Raw genomic sequence first — 25,367 nt, 5'->3', positions numbered from 1 at the left:
TACTTCTACAGTGTCTCCTGAGAGAAGAGATGCTTCAGGAGAATGAGGAGAGAGTGCAGTTGAAATCTCCAGTGAAAATTTGGGTTAATTATATAGAAACGTTGTGATAATAGAATGCAAACATCATTTATGCTATCAAATCTATAGTTCAGCAACCTCATGCAGTTAAAACTGCCTTAAAGGATGTCTTCAGGATTTGCCAGAGTGAGAAAATAAATCAGAGTTTCAAATAATTAACATGAATCTAAACTTTGTGAGACAGAAAACCTGAAGACCATTCTCTGCCTAAAATATGAAGATGGTACCACTACTGTTAGACACCAAAAAAATAAAATGTTATGGCCCCAGAAAAATGAAAACAAAAACAAAACACCAAGCAACTCAGCAACTTATGTTGGGATTTGGCCCTTTTTTGTCATCATTTTCATCTTAGATGAGGGAAAGGGTATTCATTAAATATTACTAAAGCAGTTTGACTGACATTTAGTTCTTAATACTCTATAATAACATTATGAATTTTTCTTTCTTAGATTGTGGTTTTAACACATCATAAGTAGTTTCTTTTCCTGTTAACTTTCAGACGATTCTGCTTAATCTTGAGCTAAATACCTGGAGGAAGTGCTACCACAATTTTAGCTTTCTTGTTTCCAGCTGAGCAATATTATTCTCAGCTTTTCTGCATTAGGAAAGTATCATATATTTGCTTATAGTTCTCTTTCTAACCAAATAGAAATGCTCTTGGGGCACCTGGGTGGCTCAGTCGGTTAAGTGTCTGACTCTTGATTTCGGCAGGGGTCATGAGGATCCTTAGGATCCCAGGGTCCTAAGATTGAGACCCTTATTAATGTTCTGTGCTGGGTGCTGCTTAAGATTCTCTCTCCCTTTTCCTCTCTCTCCCCTCTCCATTCTCTCTCTCTTAAAAAAAAAATGCTCTTAAAAATAATCATAGTAAGGGGTACCTGGCTGGCTCAGTTGGTACAGAATGCAATTCTTGATTTTGGGATTTAAGCCCACATTGGTGGTACAGTTTACTTAATAATAATAAAAAAACACAGTAATGAACAATTACAAATCTGAGAGAGAAAAAGAGGAACACTGCCCCATCAGTACTAGCAAAAAGGCTTACAGGATGCTTAAAAACTCTCTTTGGTTTTTGTTCAGCACCTGAATCAGGAAACTCTTATTGATCACAGTCCCTTGACCTTTTCTACAGGCTCCCTGTCTGCAACATGCAGGCAAAATGTAACTCTTGTTATATTCCTGATGTAGCATAAAAAAGCATGAAAATATTCTAGGCAGTAAAAACAATCTTTCCCTTCCCAGTGGACCATAATTCCAGAAAAACAAGTTACTTCACTTATGAACCATGTTATTTTTAAGATTCTGTGATGTAACAATATTGAAATACTATTTATATAAAAATATATTCTTTCAATTAAGATCTTAGCTCAAATGTCATACAAAAAAAGTTCCACAAATCAGGGCTTTGTCTTATTCTTTTTTTCTTTTTAAAGATTTTATTTATTTATTTGAGAGAGAGGGACAGCATGAGCAGGGAAGGAGGGCAGAGGGAAAAGGAGAGGTAGATTCCCCACTGAACAGGGAGCCCAACATGGGACTCGATCCCAGGACCCTGGGATCATGACCTGAGCCAAAGGCAGACACTCAACTGACTGAGCCACCCAGGCACTCCAGTCTTATTCTTTCAAGTTGGATTTAGGGCATATAAAAATGTATGTTTTTACTTCACACAGTAAACATCACTAGGCTCTAAAAACTATAATTCTCTACCAATTAGTATCTTTTCATAGCAATAGTTATGGCAATCTCAATTCATGGGGATGACTTTGAAGTACTGCAAGGTGTTAAAACTCCTCAAATCAAACAGTGCAATTATAGTCATTATCCAGTCCACAGGTGATGTTTAACCACAGAGTTTCAGAGCTAGAGTAATCATAAAATAAACTGAGTGAAGCTAGAATGGGAATTTAGAGAGTGTCTAAATGGCCAAGTTCTTATTCTATAGATGAAGAAACTAAGAACCAAGGTGAAACATATAGTTTTAATGTTTATGTAGTATTATATTATAGTTTTATGAAACTTGGACATCTGTGTGTAAAATCAGGGCTAACCTTAGGATTTGGTAGAGTAGGTGGCTGTTTATTTGATGTAACTTTAGAAGTGCTATTACAAAAAAAAAAAAAAAAAAACCAAAAAACCAAAAACTTGTCATCCAAGTTCTTCCTCAGAGATGAAAATGGTAAAAAGATATGTAGTTGTCTTTCTTTTATACATTTAGATGTCTATAATTCCATAAGCAGACTAATTCCATTATTTCCTGTTAAGATGTAAATACACTGCAAAAGAGAAAACTCACTGAATGATATATAATGGATTCAAACCTTACATAGGCATGTAGGTTAAAATCATGTAGATAAAATTATCCTTCAAAATCTCTTTGGAAGGTACCAGATTAGAGACTGACAAGCTACTTTTTAAGAAGTCCAAATCAGACATTTTGTCCTCTGGCATCAGAACAAATGAGGGTTTATTTGGTTCAGCACATGCTGGTGGGAGTCACTGGCTTGTATTTAGGAGCCTTATATTTAAAAAGCACATGTCTTTTACATCTGAAATACCCAGAAAGTGAGATGCTCACTTTATGAGAAGCAAGCAGCACCTTAGATTAATGGAAATCTAAGTGTTCTCAATGGAGAACACTACAGCTTTCTGTTTCTCATCTCACACTCACTTGGGGTATATATTCATTGAGTAGGATGTCAAGCAGAATTGCCATGATATTTACATTAAAAATATTTTCTGGGGGATCCCTGGGTGGCTCAGCGGTTTGGCGCCTGCCTTTGGCCCAGGGCCCCATCCTGGAGTCCCGGGATAGAGTCCTGCATTGGGCTCCCGGCATGGAGCCTGCTTCTCCCTCTGCCTGTGTCTCTGCCTCTCTCTCTCTCTCTGTCTATCATGAATAAATAAATCTTAAAAAAATATATTTTCCTTCTCACATTTAAAATTTTTTATTGAGCGAGAATAATTGCATTTGCGTAAGCTAAGTGTATGAATGATGTTAACCTCCACTGTAGGGGTCAGTTCCTTCCTTAAAGTAGGTTTGTGTTTTTTTTTTGTTTTTTGTTTTTTTTTAATTTTGTTTATTAGAGTGAGAGACCATGAGCAGGGGGAGGAGCAGAAGGAGAAGGAGAAGCAGACTTCCTGATGAGCAGGGAGCCCCAATCTGATCTCAGGACTCTGAGATCATGACTTGAAACAAAGGCAGACATTTAATCAACTGAGCCACCAGGCATCCCAAAGTAGGTTTTGATGTGCATCTTTTCTGATCACAATGCTATGAAACTGGGAGTCAACCACAAGAAAACATCTGGAAAGACCATAAATACAAGAAGGTTAAGTAACTGCTACTAAACAATGCATGGGTCAACCAGGAGACAAAAATGAAGAAATAAAAAGGTACATGGAAATAAGTAGAAATGAAAACAACAGTTCACAACTTTTGAGACATAACAAAAGTGGTTCTAATAGGGAAGTTTATAGTAATACAGGTGTACATCAAGAAGGAAAATCTTACACAACCTAACCTTGCACCTAAAGGAGCTGGAAAAAAGAAAAACAAAATCTAAAGCCAGTAGAAGGAAGGAAATAATAAAGACTAGAACAGAAATAAATGAAACTAAAAAAAAAAAAAAAAAAAACCACAAAAGATCAATGAAACCAGGAGCTGGTGCTTTGAAAAGAGGAAAAAAAAAAAAAGAATAAAATTTATAAACATCTAGTCAGATTTATCAAGAAAAAAGAAAGAGAAAAGACCCAAATAAAATCACAAGTGAGAGAGGGAAAGTAACAACACAGGAATACAGTTATAAGAGAATATTATGAAAAATTATGTCAACAAATTGACAACCTAGAAGAAATGGATAAATTCCTAGAAACATATATAACTTCCCAAAACTGAAACAGAAAGAAATAGAAAATTTGAACAGACTGATAGCCAGCAAAGAAACTGAATCAATAATCAAAAAACTCCCAACAAACAAAAGTCCACGATCAGATGGCTTCACAATTCTTCCAAACATCTAAAGAGTTAATAGTTCTTCTCAAACTATTTCAAAAAATACAAAAGGAAGGAAAACTTCCAAATTCATTTGGTGATGCCAGTATTACCTTGATACCAAAACTAGATAAAGACACTACAAAAAAAAAAAAAGAGAGAGAACTGCAGGCCAATATTTCTAAGGAACACAGATGCAGAAATCCTCAACAAAATACTAGCAAACCCAACCCAATAATACATTTAAAAAGTCATTCACCAAAAAAAAAAAAAAAAAAAAAAAAAGTCATTCACCACAATCAATTCCTGGGTTGCAAGGATGGTTCAATAACTGCAAATCAATCAACATTATACATCACATGAATAAGATAAAGGATAACGACCATTTGATTATTTCAACAGATAAAGAAAAGTACAACATCCATTCATGATAAAAACCCTTGGGCAGTCCGGGTGGCTCAGCGGTTTAGCGCCGCCTTCAGCCCTGGGTGTGATCCTGGAGATCCAGGATTGAGTCCCACAGCAGGCTCCCTGCATGAAGCCTGCTTCTCCCTCTGCCTGTGTCTCTGCCTCTCTCTCTCTGTGTCTCTCATGAATAAATAAATAAAAAATCTTAAAAAAAAAAAACCTTAACAAAGTATGTTTATAGGGAACATACCTCAACATAATAAAGGCTATCTATGAAAAACCCACAGTTAACATCATCCTCAATGGGGGAAAAACTGAGACCCCTTTCCCTTAAGTCAAAAACAGGACAAATGTCTACTCTCACTTTTATTTTATTTTATTAAAGATTTTATTTATTTATGAGAGAGAGAGAGGCAGGCAGAGACATGAGCAAAGGGAGAAGCAGGCTCCATGCAGGAGCTTGTTGTGGGACTCGATCATCACACCCTGAACCAAAGGCAGATGCTCAACTGCTGAGCCACCCAGGCATCCCTACTCTCACTTTTATTCAACAGAGTACTATAAGACCTAGCCACAGCAATTAGACAATAGAAAGAACTAAAAGGCATCCAAATTGGTAAGAAAGAACTAAAACTTTCAGTATTTGTAGATGACATGATATTACATGGAAGACCCAAAAGATTCCATCAAAAAAAAAATGCTAGAACTGATACACAAGTAGAGTTACAGGATACAAAATCTATCCACAGAAATCTACTGCATTTCTATATACCAATAATGAAGCAGCAGAAAGAGAAATTAAGAAAACAATCTATTTATAACTGCACCAAAAACAATAAAATACTTTAGGAATAAACCTAACCAAAGAGGTGAAAGACCTATACTTCAAAAAAATAAAACATTGATGAAAGAAATGGAATAAAAGCAAAAATAAACTATTGGGACTTCATCTATATAAAAAACTTATGGGTAGCAAAGGAAATAATCGACAAAACTAGAAGGCAACCTATTGAATGAGAGAGGATATTTGCAAGTGACATATCTGTATACGAAATAACTTACTAAACTCAAACCCAAAAAACAAATAATCCAATTTAAAAATGGGCAGAAAACATGAACAGACATTTCTCTAAAGACATCCAGATGGCCAAGAGATATATGAAAAGATGCTCATCATCACTTATCATGAGGGAAATGCAAATCAAAACTACAATGAGATATCACTTCATACCCATCAGAATGGCTAAAATCAACAACACAGAAACAACAGGTGCTGGTGAGGATTTAGAGAAAGGGGAACCATCTTGCACTGCTGGTGGGAATGCAAACTGGTACAGCCACTCTGGAAAACAGTATGGAGGCTCCTCAAACAGTTAAAAATAGAACTACTTTACAATCTAGGAATCATACTACTAAGTATTTACCTAAAGGATATGAAAACACTAATTCAAAGGGATATATGCACCCCTATGTTTAAAGCAGCATTATCTACAACAGCCAAGATTATGGAAGCAGCCCAAGTGTCCATCAACTGATGAATGGATAAAGAGGAGGTGGTATATGTGTGTGTATATACACACACATATATATACACACATACACACAATGGAATATTATACCCATAAAATATTATATTTATAATATTATATATTAAATATTATATATAAAATATTATAGCCATAAAATAGAACAAAATCTTGCCATATACAATGATATGGATGGAGCTAGAGAGTACAATGCTAAGTGAAATAAATCAGTGAAAGATAAATACCATTATGATTTCACTCATACGTGGAATTTAAGAAACAAAAGAGCAAAGGGGGAAAAGGGAGACCAAAAAGCAGACTCTTAACTATAAAGAACAAACTAATGGTTACCAGAGGGGAGGAGGGTGGGGGAATTGGTGAAATAGATGATGCAGATTGAGTGCACTTGTGATGACCTATTTCTCTATAAAGTAGGTTTTGATGGCATTTTAGGGCAAAAGGAAAAGGAATATTCTCTGAAAGCAAGGAAGAATTCCATAGTGGGAGTGGGGAAAAACCATGGCCAAAGATAAACTTTTCCTACTTTACAAATTTGTTTAGAGTACAGATATGCATATGCTGCATAAAACCTTTAAGTCATGATAGCTTATTAATCATAACATCCCACATTCTAAAACATGACAAGTAACAGTTTACTGTAATTTACCTTTACTTTTGCAAATAGTAACTATTACTATCAAAATATATCTTACTTCCACTCCAATTCATAGTAACTTGGAGGCAAAAACACCAAACTGCAGGTTACAGAGCTACCTTATAAACTCTTCTTATTCAGTACTGCCAGAGTATTAGCTATGTTTATCTTGATGAGCACTGCTGAAGCACCTCAAGTGAAGGGGCATAGTCCTAGGTCCAGTATTAAAAATCCTCAGACACCACATTATATAAAGACAATTTATACTTACAGATTCTAAATTGGTTGATCCATATAGCAAAATAAATTTGCTACAAACAGGAACAAATATTTTCATAAGTTTACAAACTAAGTTTCTATTAAAGATGTTTCAGCTATAAATTCAGTTTTTTAAAACCCTTGTTGATATTTTTTTTTCCCTAACTACAATCTTATTCATGCAGAAAATAAATTAGTCTAGTAAATTACTGTGGGTTCAAATCTTAAAAGGAATCAGGGATGGAGAAGAGGAGAAAGCACAGTTGAGGGGGCTTTTCTCGGGCCACACACTGCACCACAGCTGTGGCTGGCCTTTCAAACGTGTGTTATGTACCATCAGTGCAAATGGAGGACTTGAGAGAATGTAGATGGCTGAGCTCACTTAGGAATCATGACTGGGAAAACAACTACCTGGAAACACATGGCCTATTGATACCGAGTATTATCTTTAGCATGAAACCTTCAGTCATGGGATTAGAGATTATTACTTGACTTGCTGGTCCTCAGCAAGAGCACTAATGAAAGTTATTTAAGCAACAACAATAACAAAAAAGACAATTCCCCCTTTTTTAACAGAAGAAATAGTTTGGCAGGTCTCCTCTCATTTACAGGCTATCCCTTTTTATTATATTTAAATATACTTTAACTAATTAGGCACAAAAGTACCAGACTGAAGGTTTAAGGCAGCGGTGGGGGTTGAAAAAGGATGAAACGGTTGTATTTGATGTTTAGGCTTTTGATTTCTCTGTCAGCTTAGTTGTTAAATGTGGGAAAGTTATGAATTTATCAATTTAGTCATGCCACTCTATTCTTTGTGTAAACATTCGTCCAAGGACTCTTGGGGAAACTCCAGCAAATTACATCAGGTGTTTTGGTATAATGATTAAATTAAAACAGGAGTCCTTGGTATCACTTCCTTGATTTTTAACTTCTTAAAAACAAAAGTTAACCATCTACATGACAAACTAGAATAAATTTTTAAATAGTATATCCAGTCTGCAGGGTGTGTATCATTTTTAGTTGAAACATAAAAATAGCAGACATTTTAAATTTCTTCTTTCCACGAACAACTTACCATTCACTTGTATAAATACCTGTGCCACTAACAAGTAACCGCTGAGCCAAAGAAGGGATTTTTGAGGGCAATAAGTGGTGGAAGTTTCCAGGACATAGAATCAAAGTGCAATTACAAAATTTTCTCATGTCATGGGAAAACAATAGGGCCCATAATCAATATGTGAATAGTATATTTTAATAATGTAGCAATGGTCAGTTTAGAATTGATTGTGTAGCTAAGAATCCTGGGATCTCTTCTTTCCCAAACCATGCCATAATTCTTGAAATGTTTTAAAGTTTCATAGCAAAATATTCCAACATAGCATTGAGAAATAATCTTGTAAATAACAGCAATAAGAAAAAAGGCAACGATCTAGGGGATAAATTAATCAAATTAATACAGTCCAGCAGATAATTTTCCGTGCACTTAACATCTTTGTGCTCAAAAGCTTAAGCAAACCATTTAAAATACTGATGACAAATATATGAATGCTTAAATAGGTATATACATAAATATTTCTAGTTTTGGCTTAAGTACCACTGAAAAATGGAAAGATTCCTGGTGCATAAGATATATTTCATTAAATGTACATACTAGATAGGAAATCTATCACAAATCATATATTTGCAAGTATATGAACTCAATATCCCTGTGTCCTCCTACCACAAAAAGTTGAAACAATACAGCCACCATAAGTTTAGACTCATCTGGGAAGGAGCTTTTTCTAACAATGCTTTAGATAAATTATTATAGATGAGAAATATAAAAGCCTATTCTCTTACCCAGAGGACCAGGAAGGGGACAGCCTCACAAGACAGAACATTTTTTTTAAAATAGCCAAAATACCTTTAATAAAAAGGGAGAAATTACATTAATTCCAAAACAATAACATACACATCAACAAAACATACACATCAACAAAAAACATACACATCACATACAAAAAACATACACATCAAAAGAAAAAATACAATCTATAATTAGGGCCAAGGATATGGGTAACTGATTTTTGACAGAAGTCAAAAGCAACAAAAGTGCAAAGGCAATCTAACAGAGAAAGGACTGTTTAAGAAAGAGAGATTTATTTTTAAACAATAGCTACTCAACAGCAGTCAAACACTACCACCACCACCACCAGCATCACCACAATAAAATTGTGGCCCTACTCCTACTTGTACCAGCCAAGGCTAAGTGGATAGACTAGGCTGTAACAGGGTACTTACCAGGCTGTAACAAGGTACATGCCAGGATAGCATCAAGAGAACGTTGAGTTCCCAAAAAATCTGGAAGTTTCATCCTCACTGGGCAGTAATGCTCCTCATCTCCCACCCCACCCCTCTGGCAATGTCAGTGTAAGAGACCACATTGGGAACCTAGGTATCCACTCATGCCAAGAAATGACAATCCCTCCTTCTCTTCTAGGGTAGGGTCAGAGAAGGCCTAAAGGAAAGTCAGGATGCTCAGCCTAGCTCAGAGGTAATGAGGTTACCTCTACTTTATTGTGCCATGTGAATAATAACAAGGCACTCCTACTTGTTAGGAGTTTCCAGCCAGGAAGGTGTTTTTGGAGGCCTGGTGGAGAGCTAGAACTTGAACCTCTTCCCCTCATCCCTCTGTTTGGGTGTTGGTGGAGGCCAAGCAGGGTCCTGGGATTTCTACTTTCACTACACAGGGGATGCAGTGTCTGCTCTTTCCTGTTCTGGAAAAATGTTAAACAAAACCAACTAAAACAATATTTAAGTAAGGTTCGGAGTTTCATAACATAATACCCCAAATATACAGGTTTTAGGAGAAAATTATTTGTCAGACTGAGAACCATGAAAGTCTAAAAACTGAGTGAAAAAAAAGACAATCAATAGATACCAACACACAGATGACAGGGATGTTAGAACTGTTTTAAGGCAGCCATCATAAAAATTCTTAAGCAATTACGAAACACTTGAAACAAGTGATAAAATATAAAGTCTCAGCAAATAAATAAAACCATAAAGAAAAATCAAATGGAAATTTTAGGACTAAAAAATATACTAACTGAAATACAAACTCAATGGATGAACTCAACAACAAAATGGAGTAGACAGAAAAAAGAATCCATGAACCAGAAGACAGAATGACAGAAATTACCTAATCTAAACAATAGAGAAAACAGAAAAAAGAGCCTCAAAAACCTGTGGATCTGTAACAAAAATCTATCATTTATATCACTGGAATTTCAAAAGAGCTAAGACAGTAGGATTGAAAAAGTGCTTGACGAAATAATGGCTGAAAACTTACCAAGTCTGGCAAAAGACATAAGCCTACAAGTTAAAGAAGCTGAGTGAACCTCAAACAGAATAAACCCAACACCAAGACACATCACCATCAATTCTGAAAAATAAAGACAAAAAACTCTTGAAACCAGTAAGAGAAATGACACTTTACCTATAGGGAAAAACAATTTGAAGTGCAGATTTCTCACAGGAGCCAGAAGGAAATTATACAATTTCTCAAGTGCTGAAGGAAAAGAACTATATACCTAGAATTCTATATCCAGTGAGAGTATCCACTGGGAAAACCAAGACATTCTCAGATAAAGAAAAACAAAAAAATTGTTAACTCTGGAAGAATAAAGACAGGTCTTAAACAAAAATAATACAAGAATGAACCCTGGACTATTAGGAAGAAAGAACACAATCACCAAAAATATGGTTGTATCAGTGGGCTTTCTTTCTCAATTTTTCTTAATTATGTTAGATTGTTTGATAGAAAAATTATAACACTGATGTGGCACTAAATGAATACTGAAGGAATTCTTAAGGCAATTATAAATAGGTAAGAGAAAAAAAAAACATACAAGGAGGTAGTTTTTATACTTCAAGCAAGTAAAAGGATAACACCAGTAGACTAGGCTAAGTTACAGATATATAATATAGTACTTACAACAAACATTAAAAAAATCCTATAGAGAAATCAAAACAGAATCCTAAAATAAACAGCCCACAGAAAGGCAATAAAAAGGGGGGCTCCTCATGGCACAGTGGGTTAGGTGATCGACTTTTGGTTTTGGCTCAGGTTGTGATCTCAGGGTCTTGAGATGGAGCCTTATAACTCTCCCTCTCCCTTTGTCCCTCCCCCACCACGTGCTCACTTTAAAATAAATCTTTAAAAAAAATCATTAAGATGGAAATAAAAATAAACCAAGAGAACAAACAGAAAACAAAACAAAAAAATAAAATGGCAATGTTAAGCCCTAACATATCAATAATTAGTTTAAATGTAACTGATCTGCTATACCAATTAGTAGATAGAGATCATCGGAGTGTATTTTAAAACATGACCCAACCATATGCTGTCTACACAAGACACTCACTTCAAATATAATATAGGCAGGTTGAAAGTATTTGGTTAATGCAAATATTAACCAAAACAAACCAAGGAGTTCTGAAGATGAATGGTGGTGACAGTAGCACAACAATGTGAATGTACTTAATGCCACCAAACTATACAGTTAAAAATGTTTAAGATGATCTATTTTATGCATATTTTGGCTATATTAATATCAGATACTATAGATGTCAGAGCAAAGAAAATTAGGAGTGGGGGGAACATTATCTCACAATGAAAAGAATCAATACACTGAGAAGATATTAGTAATCCTGAATGTGCATCCACCAAAGATAGATGAAAAATATATGAAGCAAAACTTGATAGAACTGAAAGCAAAAACAGACAAATCCATAATTATAGTTGGAGACCAACATTCTTTTTTCAACAATTGGTAGAACTGGACAGAAATTAGCAAAGATGTATAATGCAAAATGTGTCCTCTGATCACAATAAAATCAAAGTAGGAATAAACAACAAAGATAACAGGAAAATGGAAACTTGGAAACTAAATAACACATACATAATTCATGGTAAAAGAAAGTATCAGGGGAAAATTTAAAAATGCACTGAGCTAAAAAAAAATGAAAATACAACATATCAAAGTTTTTGGGACACAGCTAAAGCAATGGTTGAGAGCAGCATTTATAACACTATACGCATACAATAGGAAAAAGGAGATTTTTAAATAAATAGTTTAAGTTTCTACCTCCAGAACCTATAGAAAGAAGAGCAATAAAAACTGAGAAGCAAGCGAGGAAGGGAATAAAGACAAAAACAAAATTAAGTGAAGCTGTAAACAGAAAAACAATAGAGAAAAAATGAATGACACAAAGTGCTGGTCCTTGGAAAAGAAAAAAAAAAAAACTGAAAAATCTCTAGCAAGTGAGCAAAGACACAAATTACCAGTATCAGGAATGAAACAGAAGATCATCATTAAAGAACCTGCAGAGACTAAAGGTGGTACTATGAATAATTTACAGTCATAAATTTAACAATTTAGATGAAATGGATCAAGTTCTACTACAACTAACTTACTATGAAATAAGTCACATAAATAGTCCTATAACCATTAAGGAAATTGAATTTATGATTTTTAAAAACTTATAAAAAGTAAATTTCCAAGTCCAAGTGCTTTCACTGGATAATTCTACCAAACATTTAAAAAATTAACACCAATGGTAGTTATACTTGTGAGCATAAGGTATAGAGTTGTCCAATCACTATGTTGTACACCTGAAAGTAATTTAACATTGTGTATCAATTATATTCCAAATAAAGAATGAAAAAGAAAAAGAGAGAAGTCAGAGAAACAAATACTGCATGGTATCACTTATATATGGAATCTAAAGAAAGCCAAATTCATAGAATGGTAGTTGCCAGGGGTGGCGGGGCGAGTGGGGAAAATGGAGAGATATTGGTTAAAAGGTACTAAATTCTAGTTTTAAGTAAATTCTGGATATCTAATGTATAGTATATCTGGAACTTACACAGTGTTATATGTAAACTATATCTCAATAGAGCTGGAAAAAATCATCTTAATTAAAACCATCTTAAGAACAAAAAACGGGACAAACATCAGTTTTACACAACCTCTTCCAGAAAATATAATAGGATGGGGTGCTTGGATAGCTCAGTTGGTTAAGTGACCAACTCTTGATTTTGGCTCAGGTAATGACATCAGGGTTGTGAGACTGAACCCCAACTCACCCCAAGCTAGCATTAATACCACGAGTGTACAAAGACAGTACCAAAAAAAAGTACAACCCTCATGAATATGGATGCAAAAATCCTTAAGAAAATATATGCTACAGTAATCAAGACAGTATGGTATTAGTAAAAGAATAGACACGTATCTCAGTGGAACACAGCAGAGAGCCAAGAAATAGACCCATACAAATATAGTCAACTAATCACTGATTGACAAAAGATCAAAGGTAATTCAATGAGGAAACGATAATCTTTTCAACAAATGATGCTGGAACAACTTAACATCCACATGTCAAAAAGAAAGGAAAAAAAGAAAAAAGAAAAAAAAGAATTTAGACAACGACTTTCCTTATACTTCTCACAAAAATCAAGTCAAAATAATTTTTACTTAGGATTACAGAACCTAAAGGTAACACATAAAGCCATAAAAAATTTTATAACAAAACAGGAGAAGATCTAGATGACTTTTCATTTGGTGACTTTTTAGATACATCACCAAAAGCATAATGCATTAAAAGAAAAAACTGGTAAGCTGGTCTATATTAAAATTAATACCTTCTGTTTTGTGGCAGAAACTTAAGAAATGAAAAGATAAGCCACAGAATGAGAAAACTTTTGAAAATCACATATTTGATAAGAGATTTGTATATAATTAAAAAACAACTTTTAACACTTAACAATAAGAAAACAATCCAATTAAAAAGTGGACAAAATACCTAAACATATGCCTTAATAAGGAAAATACACACATGGCAAAAGCATGTGAAAAAATTTTGCCATTAGGGAATTACAAATTAAAATAACAAGGAAGTATCATCATATACCTATCAGAGTGACTAAAAATTTTAAAAACCGACAGTACCAAATGCTGGTGAAGATGTAGAAATAGGAACTTTCATTCACTGCTAGTGGGAATGCAAAATGGTATGGCTACTTTGGAAGACAGTTTCCTAATATCTCACACACAGCTAAATTTTTTCAATCAAATCTTACCATACAGGGCAGCCTGGGTTGCTCAGTGGTTTAACGCCACCTTCAGCCCAGGACGTGGTCCTGGAGTCCTGGGATACAGTCCCATGTCAGGTTCCCTGCACGGAACCTGCTTCTCCCTCTGCCTGTGTCTCTGCCTCTCTCTCTCTCATGAATAAATAAAAAGGTCTTAAAAAAAAATCTTACCATACAATCCAGTAATCATGTTCATATGCTTTTACACAGTTGATTTAAAAAACTGCACATGAATGTTTAGAGCAGCTTTAGCCTTAACTGCCAAACACTGGAAGCAACCAAAATGTCCTTCAGTAGATGAATGAATAAACAAGCTGATGGTACAACCATCAGCGGAATATTAAGTAATAAAGAAGCTATCAAACCATGGAAGGACATGGATGAACCTTAAATATAAATTGCCAAGTGAAAAGAACCAGTATGAAATGGCTATCTACCAGGATCCCTGGGTGGCGCAGCGGTTTGGCGCCTGCCTTTGGCCCAGGGCGCGATCCTGGAGACCCGGGATCGAATCCCACATCGGGCTCCAGGTGCATGGAGCCTGCTTCTCCCTCTGCCTGTGTCTCTGCCTCTCTCTCTGTATGTGACTATCATAAATAAATTAATTAATTAATTAAAAAAAAAAGAAATGGCTACCTACCATATGATTCTAATTATATGACATTCTAGAAAAGGCAAAACTATAGAAGCAGTATAAATAGTTAAATAGTATAAATAGTATAAATAGATCAATAGTTGCTAGAAGTTTGGAGGACGAGGGGAAGATTGAATAGGTTAGGTACAGGAAATTTTTTAGGTGGTGAAATTATTCTGTACGACACTGAAACAATAGATACACGACATTACACATTTGTGAAAACCCAAAGAACTTGACAGCACAAAAGTAAAACTTAACACAAATTTTAAAAAATCATTTAGAAGGTGGGGGATCCCAGGAAGTAAGGCAGATTGTGAAAAGTGAATCTAACTAAACTACAAATGTATGGAATAACTTTACTGATGGGGTGGAGGAAAAATGTGCAGGCTAAGTAACTATGAAAACGAGTAGAGTCTATATGATGAAAGCAAAAGGAATTACATGTTAAGAACTGTGTTCTCATTGATAACGTTTCTTACAGGGGTATGGGTTAACAATTCTATATTGCTATACATTTATGCTGAAATTAAGTAAATAAATGGATTGTGGATGGTATAAGCCAGATTTCTCACTTTTGGAGTGGGAATTTACAGATAAGTAAGGGTAGGAATCTAGAGTGATCCATGTAGTAATGAATTAGAGTTAGAGCAATAATAGAGTCATGCTCAGGTTAGTATAGAGATGGTTACATATAGAATATTTATAGACATATGCATATACATTGGTTAGTATACACATATATATGTCCTTGCTTTGTCTGCCAAGAGGGCCCAAAATCAATGGATGACATCCTAGTAGCAAAAAGCACACCTAAGTTGATGTTTCTCTAGCATTTTGGTACTCAAAAGCTCATTCTTAAATAGATTCTACAGGAAGTATTCTTAGAAAATAAATTCTCTGAGCTCATATATATGGATAAGTTTGTTTTTATACTTGAAAGTTAGAAAATACTTGGCTCAGTATCTTAAATATGTTGCTCTATTTTCTTCTGGTATTGCTATTGAAGCCTAATAGCTAATCTAATTTTAGAAGTCTAATGCTAATCTAATTTTCCCTTTTAAGTTAGTATGACTGTGTCTTGGTAATGACTGTTCTGGGTCAATATTCTTAGGCACATATTATATTCTTTCAAGAAATAGTTTCTTCCTTTTAATTTCAGGAAAGTTTTCTTGTAGTTTTTAAGTACTCATTCTGTTCACATGCTCTAATTTTTTCTTCACTGACTTTTATTATCTGTATGTTGGATCTTCTCTGCTTATCCTTAATATGTCGTCACTCCACAAAAATTGTTTTAAATTTTTTTGCTATTACTTTTCTATTTTTAAAGTTTTCTTCTTTTCTATCTTCAATTTTTCTTATGACATTATTTATTTGGACGTGTGCTCCTTCTAGGCTCCATTTCTTGTAATGATTTTTTTTCTTTTACTTCTGATCCTTTGCTGAGTTATATTACCTCGCTTCTGAGTTTCTCTAATTCTGATTTTTGTGGTTTTTTACTTGTATCATTTTCTTAATGCCTTTTAACTTTTTTCAAAATAGTAGGCTATAGTATTTGACTAATCTTTTAAGCATGCTTTCATTTTCTGTGGATATTATTCAACTTTTATCCTCTTTTTCTCATTATAACTTTGTATATTGCTCATTTTTATGCAAAATTAGCTTTCTTGAACCTTTTGAATGAGATAGGGCCAGCAGAGGTTTTTTTTAACTTCACAGAATTCCGTTTTCTGTTGTTTTTTGTAGTATTCAAAACTATAGCAGTTTGCTTTCTGCAATTTCTTGAGCTGCATTCTCCTCTGCCATAGACTTTCTTTTCCTTTCATCTCTATTGTCCCTATTCTGCACATTTTTATTCCACTCCTATTAATTATTCCTTGAAATAGGGCCATGTCCTGGAAGGAAGTCACACAGAGGTCAGTTTTAAGAGTTCATAAAAGCTATATCACTCCAGCCTATTTAGTTCTTCTTATGGTAGACCTTTTGCACTTACCTATTTCTGAGATGCACAAAATTCCATCCAGTTTCAGCTATTGTTTGCAAATTGGCCTGCTGTATTTTCCAATGAATACCTGTTGGCTATTTTAGAGTTTTCCTCTTCTTGGGTCTATCAAACACTGGCCCATTGTTTCGTTTTTTTTTTTTACTTCCATTCCAGGCACTGATACCATAAAGGTCTTGTCTTACTTCACTTCTTCCACAATTGACAGTGATGACCAATTCTTTTCTGAAGTCTCTCATCCCTTGGTATCTGGGATAGTATCTTCTTTCAGGTTTCATCCTCTATTTCTGGCCACTCAATATCAATCTTTTATGGATTCTTCTTCCTCTGCTGTTTTCTTATAAATAGATACTCTCCACTGTTTTATCCATTCTTAGTCTTCTTTTTATTGTGTTATCTTCTCCCTGGTGATCTCACTCTTGCATGACTTCAGCAATGAATGCTGATCAAGGCTATAATTACATCCCAGGCTTTTCTCATGAATTTGAGACCCATTTATCCAGGTACCTAGTATAATTCACCTTGTTATCCCCATAGCCATCTCAAATCTAACACACTAAAAGCCAAACTCATGAGCTTTCTCCTCGTCATGCCACTACAGTACTTCTTTTTATATTCTCTCCATGAAGGCCTCATCATACATGTAGTTATCCAGTTGCAGAAACCTGCAAATCCTTATCTAGGCTTCCATGTCCCCTTTACTAATCTCTTGCCAAGTTCTGAATATTTCACAACCTAAAAACTGTCAAATCTGTTTCCTTACCCTCATCCCCAACCCTATCAGAGGAGTCCTTTGTCTATATTTCCCCTGGATTACAAAAAAAGAGGCAGGCAGCCTCTTTTCTCTTTGTCCATGCCACTTTCACACTGAAGCAATCTTTCTAAATTGTATATCTATGATATTACAATCCTTTGTAGGGTCTTCTTAACTTTCAAAATAAAATCCAGATTCTTCACATGGCACACAATTCCCATCTGGATCTTGTCTCTACCTACCTCTCCAATCATACTGAGTTCAACCTACAGTTTCTCAGACATGGTAACTCTCATGATTTTGTGCTTTTGTGCATGCTAATCTCTGACTGGAGTGAGCACCATATCTTCCACCTCTTTCATTGGTTACTTCTCAGGCTTCAGGAGCCAGTTGAGGCTTTTACTTTTTCTACAGAGTCTTTCTTGATCATTTACTTCCTGTGTTGCCTTATTTCCAAACATTCAAAGTCCTGAGCAGAAGCTTCCTTCAGAGGACTTATCACTATATATTAAAACTGTCTGTTTACCGGTCTATCTCCCTTCTGGTTGTGAGCTCAAGAGTCAGGCCTTTGTTTTATCTGTTTCCCTAGTGCATGGAGTAGATAAGAAATGTCTCTTAAATAAACAAGTTAATGTGAGGCATGATATGAGGCATGAGGAAGAATTCAATGAAAATAAGAATTTGCTTTTGAATCTGTATGGACTGAAAAAGATGTATCCTATCTTTTGTTCTAAAAGAAACACCAATGCCTAAACATTCAGTAATTCACACACCAGACCACAAGAAGTAGAACATATTATATTTACAAGATTTAAAAAATCTAATTAATATTTTTACTCTAACATTCACTGGAACGGTGGCAAGAAAAACGTCCTTCATAAATGAACCCCATGTAATCTTTTGTCTTGTAAGATCATAAAGACCTAAATAAACTTTAACCACCCCCAAATGGCTCTGCTTATAGGTAATATAGGCAGTTTGCCACAGAGGAGTGATCTGTGGATCCACCATCCTAAAATATTCTTCCACTGACCTTGCCTATTTAACTTGACATCTGTACCATCAGTATGTTCCACTGGGTTTAGTCATCAACTGGCAGGACTACTTCTCAAGGTTCTTCTCTGCTGTTAAAATTTAGTGACTACCAAGGAAATAAAGCTATGGTCTGAGAGGCAGCCACCTTCTGTAGGCTCTTCCTTTAACACATACAAATTTATAAGATCAGATAGGAAGGGCCCCTCAAAACTTTCCACAGAGGCAGGCACTTTTAATCTCCAAGGGGAGAGAACTTCCACAGGGAATAAAGTGGTGACCAGGCCAAGAGTAACTGGCCACAAGTAGGACAATTATTTATATCAAATTTTGTACCTTAGTCTTTAATATAGGCATGCTTCTTTTTTAACCGAAAATGTCTTTAATTACTTACCAGTTAAATTACCTATCTCCTCACCAGAGCTGCCCTTCCTTTCTCCCTCCAAAGCCCATTCCATTTTAAATTCTAGGAAGGTATGCTGCATTTATTCTCGGTGAGAAAACTGCATATTTCACTACAAGGTACAAGAGAAAATCATACTGAAAAGGACACTACAACTGGTGTAGGATTGGCAGTGGTATGGTTCCAAATATGTGTTAGATAACAGCACTTCATCTAAGAGAAATTTAAAAACTTAAAGCGTCATGAGGTAAGATATGTTCCAATTTAAAACATGAAAAAATAGTACCATCAATAAAAAGGAAATCAACTTCTTAGCGTACCAAAGAGGTTATAGGGCAAATGAAGGAAATTTGCATTTGCTGACATACAAATAGGAATGTTCTACAAAAGGGACATTAATTATTAATGGAAAACTCTGCAAATACAAAATAAAACCCTAATCACTAGTCACATAATTCAAAATTTACATGTAATTAAGGCAAGGCAACAGACTCAAGTCATGGCTTGTCAAATATTTACTTCACGGATATACAGCCATGGATCCCAGGCTGTGATCGTATTCCAATTTATGAAATTGAAAGCTGTAAAAAATGAGAGAGCAAAGCACTTAAAACATTTTAACTGTTTACCTCTATTTCCTCCACTAATGAGCCCCTGTTTCTTGAGGAGAGGGGCTGGGAACATAGTATCTGTATCCCTTCTGCTTAGCACATTTTTGTGCATAAAGCTGGCTTTCAACAAACATTTGTAGAATGTATGTATATCTGAATGATTGAATGAATAACAGACAATCTCTGCAAGACCTGGAAAATATCTTGGCACATCAGAGTAGGAAAAAGTGGTATTAAAAAAGGAAGACAGGGGATCCCTGGGTGGCTCAGTGGTTTAGCGCCTGCCTTTGGCCCAGGGCGCGATCCTGGAGCCCGGGGAATGAGTCCCGCATCAGGCTCCTGGCATGGAGCCTGCTTCTCCCTCCTCCTGTGTCTCTGCCCCCCCCCTCACATAAATAAATAAATAGATAAATCTTAGAAACGAAATAAAAAAGGAAGACAGCAAATATTATTTATGTTAATATATTACATAATAGTATATGTTGATATATCCCATATATTGCACTAAATTACATATTAACATATATTTTAATAACATAGAACTGAAAGGAAGTTAACTTACATAAAAATTTTTAAAAAGTTTTCAAGAAGATTGCATCACATGAATCAAATGTCAAAACAAACATAAATACCCTGAGAAGAGGCAGTAAATAAAACTACATGTCTGACTTTGACTTGAAACCTAGGTAACAGCTTTAAGAAAAAATCTAAAATGAAGATTTGTAAATAAAACAGTGTTGGAAAATACAACAAACAAAAACAAGAATAAGGGAAAGGTGATAACTGATTTTTAAAATTGTATATGAAGTAAAATTATTGGCCAACTGGTTATCAGGTATCTGACTTAACTACCTTTTCAATTTACAAAAGGTTTTGTGGCATGTCACAACCTTGCTCTCATCACATGATAGAGCCAGCCAGTGGAAGGGAGTAACTTCAAATCTAAATGTGCCCTCAAATAGAGTAATAACCAGCCCAACAGGGAGCTCCTCAAGGACTCACCAACTGTACTATCAGCAGAGGTGGTGTCTGTCTGCAGTAGCACCAGTTATATAGCAATAAACACATTCCAAGCTTAGAAAAGACATATGGAATTTTTTTTTAGTTACTGAAAAAAAAATTTCAATTTATAGTGAGTTATTGATTTACCATTTGGCTAAAGGAAAGAGATAAATATTAAAAGTAGACCTTAAATATATAAAAAGTATTATAAGAGGAATAAAGTTATTTGGAATAGACTTAAAAATTGATGAAATTAGCTTCCTAAGAGAAATAGACAAACAACAAAGCAGTCTCCAACTTTCAAATAACCTATTTATTCAAATGGGCAAGCAGCAGAAGTTCCCTCCCATCAACCAAATCACAAAACCAGACTTACACAATCCTTAACCAATTTCTCTAAGCCTAAGGACAAATGTTCTGTTTTCCAGTTTGACCAAAGGAAAAGCAACTTCCCATGAGAGCTACCTTCTCTTAGTAAGCATGGAGAATTAATAAAATGCTGGTGCCAACAAATAATTACTCACTACTAGCCTCCCTTTCTTTCTATATCTTCTTTCTAGTCCCTGGAACCCAGTCTGGAATGAGAAGGCAAGAAGAAAAAACAAAAAACAAAAAACAAAACAAAACACCCAGCTTCTACTGCATAGATAGAGGATATGTGTTACTTAAAATACATGTTTCTAAAGTAATATTATTATAAGCAGTAATCTGTTAGGGTAAAATTGTTCAATTAGCATAACTTCAAATAAGAATGGGCTAAATATATTTTTTGTAAGCTGATCCTGAAAGCTAATCACCAAGTATTAATACTGCTTATTCACAAAAATAAAAGCTGAGTCCAAAATAACTGATTTGCAAACTAACTTCTGGAACAAACAGGAAACCTATTAAGACACAGAGGAACTCATTTTGGAGTTAGTTTCACAGTGGTTTAAAAATGCTTTTGGATCAGTAGCTTCAGAGTTGGTTTTACAAAATAGCATGGTTCCATAAAGTTTCAAAGAAAATTAGAAAGATTTAAAAGTTCTTTATTTACTGAACATTTGAACTGAGTCAGACTATAACGGTGCCAACTTTAGTGATAATGTAACAAATCAGCTGATTATTTTTAACATTAAGGGAGTTGGATAAGCTGCAACATTGTGTATTGAGTAACACTATGTGAATTGACTCTTTGAAAGAAAAAAAAATGTTACCCTTCACGGAATGTTTAAATTGGGTCCCTCTTATCACCTTTTACACTGGACTATTATGTTAAAGATAGGATTCTAAGGTATGAAAAACATTAGAAGAATTGTAAAATTGCAGAGTCTGGTAATCACAGTTACTGGTTTCCTTTTTCTCTGTAACTGAATACAAGATAAAAATGAATCACCAAAGTGACATCAATAGTTTTGAGGAAAGATGTGGAAGAGGAGTTTCAAAAAAAAGGCACACAGATAGCTGTAACATCTCAGAATGGAAACTCCACAGACAGGATTTTTGCCTATTGATTTTTGCTTCACCCCCTTGGTCCAGAATAGTGTTTGGGACTTAGCAATTGCTCAGTAAATACTTGTTGAATAAATCAATGAATGAAATGTATCCTCCTGTAAATTTCAGAAATATTTAAGGAAGTTGTAAAGATAATTTTTGTTAATATAAAACTAACAGTTTTGCTGTGAGAAAACAGAAAATTATCTCTTCCTATAAAGATATAATATCTTTATAGACATAGATCAATATTATATCTTTATAGGAATAGATCAATTAATTGGTCACAATTCTACCATTCAGAGAAAGCTACTGTTAATATGGTATACTTACTTCTAGCTTTTTTCTTATATTTTTACATAGCTGAGATTTAAAAAAACTACTTATAATAGTGTATCTAGCCTTCATTGTACATCTTTACCACCAATGGTTATCTTATAGGAAACCTTAACATTATGTATGCTGTTCTGAGAGGAGACAGGATATGTTTCTAATTCTTTCGTTTGTTCATCCACTCATCAGATATTTATTATTGGTTTATAATCTAATGAAGGGAGACAGACATTAACCAACCAATCAACAAATTAGTTTAAAATGAAAACTGTGGCAAATTGTAAATGTTAGGAATAAGAGGTGTATGGTCATATGTCTCTAATAAAAGAAGTTGGTCTAGACTATTTGATAATGGGTGTGTGTGTGTGTTTCAGGAGATTGGGGGTAAGGGGTGACTTGGAAGTAATGTTATTTAACATTTATTGAGTACTTCATCCAATGGTAGTTAGGCCCTGTGTTGGGTACTTTACACAACTTATTTCATTTTCTCATTTAATTATCACCGTATCTTATGAGTCAGAATGAAGCCTAGACAGATTTTACAGATAAAGAAATTGAGGCTCAGAGAAAAATCAAAACAAATTACTTAAAATTATATTGCCAGTAAATAATGGCCTGGGAGGGTAACTCAGACAATAAGGCAGAGGGTGATGTATCCCACTTCCCAGCATAATTAATGCTTTGGCTTCCATATTTCTGAGTTCTTATTAATTATGGCAATAATAAATTTCATCTAGAATGTATTTTCTGAAGCAACTGAATTCTATGATCAAGTATACATTATAACAAATTTTTTTTCTATTTTCAGTTTTCTTAAGTTACTTTCACTGAAATAAATTATTTGCCCATGAATCTTATAATGAAGACTTGATTCATCTATCATGTTTTTGTCTGTATCAAATTTGATTAATTATAGACTGTCATTGTGAGTTTTTTGTGGCCATTTATTATTACGAAGTCTAATTTTCTCAAATGTGATGAAAAATTTGCTTTGCATTTCTTTTATTGGCAAAATTACTTTGTACAGTTTTAGTAGTTTTCATCTTTATTTTAGGATTATCTCTTGCCCCACTTTTCCCTTGTCAATTTTTCTATTTTTAATGTTACCAGCAAGATGTTTCTATTCTTTTCCTTAGGGATTTTTTTTTAGGAGTGGGCGTGGAGGGGTGTCCTAAAACTCTGCATATAATTCTAAGTTATTCTCAATTTATTTTTTTTAATTATTTATATCAATGATGAACCACAAATTCACCTAAATACAGAAATAAAATTAACTCTTAAAGTTTTGTTCCTGGAATAGAATTTAAATTTCAAAAGTATTAAGATTATAAAATAATAATTTGACTAAAAAACCCCCCAAATTGAGAGGTAAGAAGGAATAAGGTCATTAATATTCTTAGTTTAATAGAATATAGTCTAAAGTTCAAATATAAACAAGTTCTAAAAGATGTTTTTATATCTGATTTTTATAATCCTTTAAAAATATAATTAAAGAACTCAGAGATCTTCTGTAAAGAAACACTATTTTTGTTCTAAATGAAATTGCTGAATAAAAAGATTTGAAAGAATAATGATCTTACATAAATTTACATGCAGTATATCCTGACCTACATGAAGATTATCCCTTTTAAAAAACTGCTAATGTAGTAGGGGAAAAAAAATCACTTAAAATTTTTCTTCTATTGCGAATTTGACCTTCTTGCAGATTTGGCAGCAATTTTACTTATAACTGATCTATTTTTGTCTTTTGATTTTTCTTACTGATTTTTAAGAGCTTTTAATACATTAAGAATATTAACTTTTTTCTTATGTGATTCAACTTTTGTTTCCAATTTGTGGTTGATATTTTAATTTTATAGTACTTTTTGGTGTATTTAATTTTTACACAATTAAAACTATCTTTTCTGTTAAAAGCTTCTTCTCTTATCTCTATGTTTTAAAGGACCCTCCCTAACTAGAGATCAAATTAGTTTTATTTGTTAGTGTGAGGTAAGTTTAAACTTCATTTTCTTCCCCCAAAGTAGAAGAGCTCTTCCAGCACATTTATGAAACAAACCCCTTTACCCAGTGGGATATGCTTTTGATGCTTTAGGTACCAGTCCTCACTTCTACCACCAATGGTTATGTGGTGCTCCTTCTTCTTCCTTTTCTGCAGAAAGAAACCCCCTTCCTACCTGATCCCTGGGTGAAGATGGAGACAGTAGGATATTCTGGTTCTAGTTTCTCTTTAATTTATTCTTTGCATCCAACTCCCTCTCACTTCCTCTCCAAACCTACTAGATTCTACTCTCATCTAGTTTCAAGTTGTATGGTATTTTTCAAGTTGTATGGTATTTTTCAGAAACGTATTTAACTCACATTAAAATGTATTGGGCAGGGGATCCCTGGGTGGCGCAGCGGTTTAGCGCCTGCCTTTGGCCCAGGGCGCGATCCTGGAGACCCGGGATCGAATCCCACGTCGGGCTCCCGGTGCATGGAGCCTGCTTCTCCCTCTGCCTGTGTCTCTGCCTCTCTCTCTCTCTCTCTCTGTAACTATCATAAATAAGTAAAAAAAATGTATAAAAAAAAATTTATAAAATGTATTGGGCAGCCCCGGTGGCGCAGCGGTTTAGCGCCGCCTGCAGCCTAGGGCGTGATCCTGGAGACCTGGGATGGAGTCCCACATCGGGCTCCCTGCGTGGAGCCTGCTTCTCCCTCTGCCTGTGTCTCTGCCTCTCTCTCTCTCTCTCTCTCTGTCTCTATGAATAAATAAATAAATTATTTTAAAAAAATGTATTGACTATAGGGGTGCCTGGCTGGCTCAGTCACGTGGTCTTAATCTCAGGGTCATAAATTCAAGCCCCATGTTGAGCATAAATCTTACTTTAAAAAATGTATTAACTATGTATTAATACTAGAAGCACCAATGTTGTTAAAATGTCCATATTACTCAAAACAATCTGTAGATTTAATACAATTTCTACCAAAATACCAACATTTTCCACAGAAATTAGAACAAATAATACTAAAGTGTGTATGGAACCACAAAAGACCCCGAATAGCCAAAGCAGTCTTGAGAAAGAAGAA

At 34.7% G+C, this 25,367-nt stretch overlaps 1 protein-coding gene across 1 annotated transcript in view; it reads right to left on the bottom strand.

The window, feature by feature from the left end:
• SESN1 (sestrin 1) overlaps nt 1-25,367 on the bottom strand; it is a 98,519-nt gene that overhangs the window by 43,728 nt on the left and 29,424 nt on the right. The gene's annotated exons all lie outside the window — the stretch shown is intronic.

The sequence above is a fragment of the Canis aureus genome, chromosome 7, assembly GCF_053574225.1.
Source record: "Canis aureus isolate CA01 chromosome 7, VMU_Caureus_v.1.0, whole genome shotgun sequence".
NCBI lineage: Eukaryota > Metazoa > Chordata > Mammalia > Carnivora > Canidae > Canis > Canis aureus.
Note: the sequence above shows the minus strand (reverse complement) of the source record. Positions and strands in the feature narration are given on the sequence as shown.